Genomic DNA, 7,500 nt, shown 5'->3' with positions numbered 1-7,500 from the left:
TAAATAGATAGACGGATACACAGATAGATAGATAGATAAATAGATAGATAGATAGATAGATAGATAGATAGATAGATAGATAGATAGATAGATATATATAGATAGTTATTGCATAATAATGCTTTTTGTCTTGAGGGGTATTTGTTCTCCCTCAGTTACAGGCATGTCATGATGTATGCTGATAGCCGCAGAGCTGTATCATGATAGTATGGTATCGTGACTCATTCTTATTCCCACACCTATTAATAATAACAACAATAATCTGAATAACTATATTTATACAAAAGCATACAGAGCATTAACAGATAAAGCAACGCAAACACGACAACGCAACAGTAGAAAGCTGAACTACGGTCATGTTCCAACACAGCATGATGAAACAATACAAATATATGAGTACAATAAACACAGAATGTGTTCTCAAGATCTCAAGAACGGGCTGCAGCTGGTGTAACAACACATCACTAATATCACATCATTAATAATAACGATTCATTCTATCATCTCTTGATAGAGAACAAAACAGGTCTGTCTGCTCCCTCTCTCTCCCAACCTCTTATGCAACACCGGCAGCAGAAACAGGATCATTCCAGATATCTGCTGTCACACAGCAAAGGAGACTCTGACCCCCCCCCCCCACACACACACACACACACACACACACACACCCCCACACACACCCACCCACACACACACACACACACCCCCCACACACACACACACACACACACACACACACACACACACACACGGTGCTGGTTTCTTGGCAACACCTCGTGAACTGGATGAAACTGGTTTGGAGAGTAAGAGTTACACAAGACTGCATCTTCATATGTGCGGGGGGGGGGGGGGGGTGTATACGGCTGGAGGGGGTTTGAACTGGGCCGAGCTGGAATCGGAGCACAAAGGGACAACAAGCACTAACGTACCACTCTCAGTGGTCCTGAGCTGACGCACAACGACCGTGACGATGTGAGTCGCCTGGCTGCTGAGACTGAATACTGACATATAACTTTATGAAAATAAAATGCCTCAAATGGCTTCAATGGAGTTGTGTCTCTGTTCAGGGTGGGACGGTTGTGCTGATAGTTCTGTATTGAAAGGCATGAAGACGGATCGTGGTAGTGTGCTAAGTGGAGAGCAGGGCCGCTTTCAATCAGAAGGTCGGCGGTTCGATCCCCGGCTCCTGCTCCGCTAGTCTCGTGTCAATGTGTCCTCGAGCAAGACACTTAACCCCAGAATGTCTCCCGTAGCTGCGTCTACGGTGTGGAGATAGATACTGAATTGTAAGTCGCTTTGGATAAAAGCGTCTGATAAATGACTGTAATGTAATGTAATGTAATGTAATGTGCTGATCGGGGACAGGGACTCCAAACCTGTTCCTCCTGCAGACGAGCAGCTCAGCTGAAGCATTCCAGCAGCTGTGACTGAAGCGGCCCGGGGTCACAAAGACTCTGTAGGCTTTTAATGGAGGCACAGTGGGCCGTGTTACTGCACACATACCTCAGGTCTGGAGCAACATCCCCTCTATGTAGCAGCTACAGGAGTCAGATGTTCACAAGCAACAGCACTGACACCATCAGGAGAGGAACACAAGCCTCACAGCCGAAGGTAACTAGGAGGCTCAGTATCCCCTCAATGAAAACTAAAGGAACGGAATACCCTCATAATGCAGAGAAGAGGGAATAAACAAAGGAAGGAAAGGAAACAAGTGAAACAAGCTGCGGCAAAACATCAATACAGCACATGTTGATCACATGTGTCAGAGAACGAGACCTCGTCAAAGCCTCCACTTTACTCTGGAAAACAGAACACACACACACACACACACACACACACACACACACACACACACACAGAGCGCTGAGAGCTGCCAGCGATTGACCAGCCCCCCCCCCCCCCCCCCCCCCCGAGCTAGAACAGTCTGTTCACAAAGTGACATGACTTCACAGTGATGGAGCCTTTAAAAGCAGGAAGAGACACACTACATCAGCACGACTACCTCACTATACGGACTATTGACTGTCATCTGACAACAATCATGGAGTAATGAGGAACAAGGAAAACAACAACACCCAAATATGGCTTTCAAAGGTCCGCCTGGCCTCGCCAGTGATTCAACATCTGGAGACGGAACATTTAGAAAACCTCACCTCCAATACTCCAAAATCTAACTCTACACCAGGGCTGTTCATGAAGGCACTGGATCAGAACATATACATGCAGACATAACAATCACCTCTCCACTTTAAATAACGTCTGTTGAATCAGCTCCCTGCTCTTACAAAGCCACTGTTTTAATATGGACAATGACTGAATACAATGTGAATAGGAAAACCCACAGAAACCGTCCGGCCTGCTTCCTGTCCGCTTCAAACCGGTCAGCTGTTCCGTCCTCTAGTGACCCGAAATTGCATTGACAAAAAAACTGTTGTGTAACGCAGCAGCAGCAGCAGCAGCAGCGTTATCAAACTCTAGGTCTCCTAGAAGTCTGATCTGTGACAGATAAAGACGTGGGTCAAGAACCGTCTCCGGGTCAGAACAGAGAACAGAGGACTCGATCAGGAGACCGGTTACGGTTCAGACTGAGAGACAGAGAGAGACAGAGAGAGAGACTGAGACAGAGAGACAGAGAGAGACACAGAGAGAGACTGAGACAGAGAGAGAGAGAGACAGAGAGAGAGAGAGACAGAGAGAGAGAGAGAGACACAGAGAGACAGAGAGAGAGAGACAGAGAGACAGAGAGAGAGAGAGACTGAGACAGAGAGACAGAGAGAGACACAGAGAGAGACTGAGACAGAGAGACAGAGAGAGACACAGAGAGAGAGAGAGACAGAGAGAGAGAGAGAGAGAGAGAGAGACAGAGAGAGAGAGACAGAGATTTTTTTGATTTTTAGAAAACCTTTATTTCTTAAAACAAAGAAAGAACAAAAAGCATTGTCATGGCATCAAGAATGAAACAAAGCAAATCAAAAGCAAAGAAACACTCAAGTCCGTTTCTCTTCACAGTTGAATATTAGTCCAACTCCAGACACACATTTTGTTTCATTGCTGCACCGATTCTCAATGAATCCTGCATATTGTTCATGTAAATAAATAAAAACAACAAAACATGTCCTAGAGTTGCTCTTAGGCTGTGAGACCTTGTTCACCATCAGCTCTTTCATTATTCAGCTCTTTATTGATCTTCTGAGCTATTTTCTTCAGTCTGTAGCCTTCCTTCACTGTTATCCCTCCTCTGTCTTTACTCCTCATGTGTGACCTGAGAGAGCTGGAGAGCTTCTCTTTGTCAGAGAAGTAATCCTCCACATTGACTCCTTTCACACTTTTAGTTCTCCTCAGAAACCCCTTTATCTTCTCCACACTGTAGTCTCTAGAGCTCCTACCGCTGCCAGCCCTGTGGTCAGAAGATTCACTGTCAGCAGCAGAATCCTCCTCCATACTGGACTCAGGGTCTCCTCCCCGGCTGGACTCAGGGTCTTCCTCCAGACTGGACTCAGGGTCCTTCTTCCGACTGGACTCAGATTTAGCTGCTCCTCCGTTTCCTTTCGTTGCCGCTTTCTTTGCTTGTGAGCTTCCATTGTTTTCTTTCTTTTTCCTCTTCCGCTGGGGGACTTTGAACTGCCCCTCGTCTCCCTCCATGTCCACCTCACTGCCTTCCCCCACCTGTCCTCCATTACTCTCCCTCCCCACCTGTACCTCACTTGCCTCCTTCTCCCTCACCTCCTTAACCCCACTCGTCCCCTCCTTCCTTACCTCCTTAACCCCACTCGTCCCCTCCTCCCTTACCTCCTTAAACCCACACGTCCCCTCCTTCCTTACCTCCTCAACCCCACTCGTCCCCTCCCCCCTCACCTCCTTACCCCCACTCGTCCCCTCTTTCGTTACCTCCTTACCCCCGCTCGCCCCCTCCTTTCTTACCTCCTGGACCCCACTTGTCCCCTCCTGTCCATCTTGTTTGTCTCCTCTGCCCTCCTCAGAACCGTTTTGGTTCTGGTCTTTATGAGAACCGTTTTTTCCAGGACAGGCTCTGCTCTGATGTCCCTGTTTCCCACAACTGAAACATTTAGAATCCTCAGTTGTCGCAAAAATGAGGTAATCAAAGTCCTCCACTGTGACTGTGAACACGAGGTCCACCTGTCTGCTCCTGTTCTTGGGGATCATGAGGAGCTGTCTCCTGTGAGACACCACGTGCCTCAGAAGTGGAGACTTGGCCCCAGATGACAGCTTCTTAACTTTGGACACGATCTTTCCATGTCTGGACAGCTCTCCGGTTATCAGCTCATCTTTAACAAACGGTGGCACGTTGGAAACAGTGACTCTTACCGCCGGGTCGCTGAGAGGATAGACGGGTAGGAAGCCGCCGTTCACCTCGATCCCGCTGTCCAACACCAGTTTCGTATCCTCTTCAGTATTACAAAACACGATCACCGCACCGTTCATCCGTGCAGCGGACCTCACGTTGCTGTGGCCGATGATCTCCCCCACTGCCAGGCTGCAGTCCTCCACCGAGCACGGGAAACGCGGCGGAATCTTCACGCCGTGTTTCCGCGTTAGTTTGGTGAAGTCCATGGCGGCGTGCAGCACGCCGACCAGCGCGTGCTGATCGGCTGCAAACACCACCAAAAAACCCACCTAAAACCCCCCAAGTGTTCACCCAAACACTATGAGCCCTACACACCACAATACACTATCATATGCAACGTTAAAAAACGAAGCAAAATGTCGACAAATCGCTAATAATCACTCTCAGACACGCTCCGAAAACTCACCACTCCCTCCACTCAGAGAGAGAGAGAGAGAGAGAGACAGAGAGAGAGAGAGAGACAGAGAGACAGAGACAGAGAGAGAGAGAGAGACAGAGACAGAGAGACAGAGACAATCAGAGAGACAGAGAGAGACAGAGACAGAGAGAGAGACAGAGAGACAGAAGCTGGTTGCTTTGGTCCAGCTGAAGGGTATCAAGGATTCTGCTGAGTCCCCCACAGTCTGCAAGAGCAGGGATCCAGTTTGTGGCCTTCAGTAATACAAACTGTACGACACAGGTCCCTGCATTAAGGTGTGGCCCACATATGACCTCCCACACACATCCAGGACTGACTGAACCCGTCTACAGACAACGGGCCGATCGGTGCTCACACACCCCATCTTAACGAGGGTGTTCAGGTGTGATCCAATCAAATACATTCATGAGAAACTGAACCTCTCTTTGGAGCCCGGTGCCAAGAGTCCGTCAGAGGAGAGTGTGTTCAGCTGCTCAGGCTCTCACAGGCGCTGCACTCCGGTCTTAATTAAAGAGCGTCTTGGTGAACTCCAGGACCCTCGCCTGCACACCTACTCAATGACAGGAAGTCAAGTGAGGACTCGGGTCTCACTCCTGTCACTCACGTCTGTTCATCCATGCTGTTGTCATGTACACACATGTACATATATACACACATGTACATATGTACATGTGTGTATATATGTACATGTGTGTATATATGTACACATACACATGATCAAGATGATGCTCAGCCTCATTCAGAGCCCTGTAGAGGATGAACAGAACTTGATGAACAGAACACGATGAACAGAACACGATGAACAGAACATGATGAACTGAACTTGATGAACAGAACACGATGAACAGAACACGATGAACTGAACTTGATGAACAGAACACGATGAACAGAACACGATGAACTGAACTTGATGAACTGAACTTGATGAACAGAACACGATGAACAGAACACGATGAACAGAACATGATGAACTGAACTTGATGAACAGAACACGATGAACAGAACACAATGAACAGAACTTGAAGAACAGAACTTGATGAACAGAACACGATGAACAGAACACGATGAACAGAACTTGAAGAACAGAACACGATGAACAGAACACGATGAACAGAACTTGAAGAACAGAACTTGATGAACAGAACACGATGAACAGAACACGATGAACAGAACATGATGAACAGAACACGATGAACAGAACTTGAAGAACAGAACTTGATGAACAGAACACGATGAACAGAACACGATGAACAGAACTTGAAGAACAGAACACGATGAACAGAACACGATGAACAGAACATGATGAACAGAACACAACAAACAGAACTTGATGAACAGAACACGATGAACAGAACACGACGAACAGAACACGACGAACAGAACTTGAAGAACAGAACATGATGAACAGAACTTGAAGAACAGAACATGAAGAACAGAACACGATGAACAGAACATGAAGAACAGAACATGAAGAACAGAACACGACGAACAGAACTTGAAGAACAGAACATGATGAACAGAACTTGAAGAACAGAACATGAAGAACAGAACACGATGAACAGAACACGACGAACAGAACTTGAAGAACAGAACATGATGAACAGAACTTGATGAACTGAACATGATGAACAGAACACGATGAACAGAACATGAAGAACAGAACATGAAGAACAGAACACGATGAACAGAACACGATGAACAGAACTTGATGAACAGAACTTGATGAACAGAACACGATGAACAGAACTTGATGAACAGAACATGCATCTGGTTGTAGAAAGTCCTGCATCACGAAGCGTTGCATCAGAACAGAACTTGTTTCCCTGTGTATCATAGACTTGTATTCTATTTCTCTTGTTCTGTTGAAGAACAGATGATCACATGAAGCTAGTTAGCTACGTTAGCGTCTTCAGCGTGGAGGTGAAGGGGGTTGCTCCGAGTCCAGAACCTGGTGGGTGGAGGAGAGTCTGTCTCCATCACATTACTACCGTTTGACTCAATAAAGATTCATTCAAACGAGAGGCAGCCGCACACAGTTTCACTTTGAAGACGACTTGTCAACAGTGAATGGAGTTTACATAACAACATAATGGCATTTATATAACACTGCAAGTCAACATTCTCACACACACACACACACACACACACACACAGACAGACAGACAGACAGACAGACAGACAGACAGACAGACACACACACACACACACACACACACACACACACACACACACACACACAATGACCCCACAACGGTGTGAATAACTACATAATTCATTGTCATTAGGGGTGTTCATTATTCTGCAGTCACACAGATATGATGCATCCTGGATGGTCCTAGCACACAGTGGTGCTCTACCCGCTGCAGTAGGACCCATGCTTGGCCGGTAGGCAGTGCAGCTGTCAGTGTAGAACAATGTGGAGGCTTCACACACATCTGGAGACATCTTAATAATAATCACATGTTAATAACCCTACCTGCTGATGTCTGCTGTGAGAGCTGAGCCGCACGGGGCCGTGGAGCAGGAAGAGCAACACGTACTCTGTATTGGTATGGAGTAAGAAGCACAGCTGTGTATCTACTGCGGCTATTACTGCTGGCTGTGGAGTAACTAACGCTGCTCTTCTGTAAGCGGAAGGTGCGATATGCTGAGTGGTCAGTGTGAGGAGTGCTGTCACTGATCTGGATCCAAAGGCGAATGCATTGAGATGACTTCA

At 46.9% G+C, this 7,500-nt stretch overlaps 1 protein-coding gene across 2 annotated transcripts in view; it reads right to left on the bottom strand.

Moving 5' to 3' along the window:
* The window catches only part of abat (4-aminobutyrate aminotransferase), a 26,193-nt gene that overhangs the window by 18,261 nt on the left and 432 nt on the right, over positions 1-7,500 (bottom strand). The window contains exon 1 of one of the 2 annotated variants that reach the window (XM_068724754.1): positions 7,261-7,500. This exon is cut by the window's right edge and continues 177 nt beyond it. The exons of the other annotated variant lie outside the window; for it this stretch is intronic. The gene's annotated coding sequence lies outside the window, so the exon portion shown is untranslated. The remainder of the gene's footprint in view (positions 1-7,260) is intronic. 2 annotated transcript variants of the gene reach the window in all.

Source organism: Cebidichthys violaceus, unplaced genomic scaffold (genome assembly GCF_023349555.1).
Source record: "Cebidichthys violaceus isolate CVI_PGR_0920_01 unplaced genomic scaffold, fCebVio1.0.p SCAF_32, whole genome shotgun sequence".
NCBI lineage: Eukaryota > Metazoa > Chordata > Actinopteri > Perciformes > Stichaeidae > Cebidichthys > Cebidichthys violaceus.
This window is presented reverse-complemented; position numbering and strand designations above follow the sequence as displayed.